This window comes from Parasteatoda tepidariorum, chromosome 7 (genome assembly GCF_043381705.1).
Source record: "Parasteatoda tepidariorum isolate YZ-2023 chromosome 7, CAS_Ptep_4.0, whole genome shotgun sequence".
Lineage (NCBI taxonomy): Eukaryota > Metazoa > Arthropoda > Arachnida > Araneae > Theridiidae > Parasteatoda > Parasteatoda tepidariorum.
The window spans coordinates 151,298-152,218 of record NC_092210.1 but is presented as its reverse complement, the minus strand read 5'-3'; positions in this window follow the sequence as shown (position 1 = coordinate 152,218).

The following is a 921-nucleotide window of genomic DNA, read 5'->3' as shown; positions in this document are numbered from 1 at the left end:
TTTATATAAACTATAAAAAAAATAGTTCGAAAAATCAGAACAAATAACCTGCATACCTTTAACAGGGGTGATTGTGAGTGTGACTTTTTTATTTGATTTTTACCTTCTTAATCAAAACTTTATTATTACCCTTCACCTTATTTTATTAAGAAAAACTATTGTGTGATATTATTAGATTTCAAATCAGCAATTTATATTAGAAGTTAGAGAAAAACAAATTAATCATGATCATTTTTCTAATATATTCTTGATATGATTTGTGAGATTCTTTTACTGCCCTCAATAGTGTTGTGGTGATCTTCAACACTCCTCCATAATTTCGAATGGTATCTTTGATTAGTCTAAGAGACATAATAGTATTCTCATGGTGACTCACATTAAGCATTGCTTTATTTATCGAAAAACCTCTCTCAGGATCAGAATTCCCATGAGGCAAAATTAAAACAGTTTTAATTAATGTAGTTAAATTCTTAAATTTTAGATTATTGCTTTTTTATTTATATTTAGCCTATAACTCTAATTTTTTAGGAACACCAACAAAATTTTATCAGATTTTTAGAAATTTTAGGGTTTGCACATAGTTTTATGAATTTAGGGGGAATGCGATCCCTGAAAATAATTTAAGTATTCAAAATCTTTAAATAATAAATGTAATGCGTTTTTTAGAAACTATGGCAAATCTGTCAATGATTTTTTCAACATCCAAATCAATTTCTCGATGAATGTTTAATAATGCGAGTCCATTTAATTGTTCTTGATTTTGAGTTGTTCTAAGCCAATTTTTGAGACGTCGAAGAGTTGAAAAGGAACGTTCTGCTGTTGCTGAACTAACTGGCAGAGTTATTAAAATTCTTAACAACATATTTACTTATAGGTACAAATCGATGTCACAGCAGTGGCGGATCCAGCGGGGGGGGGGGG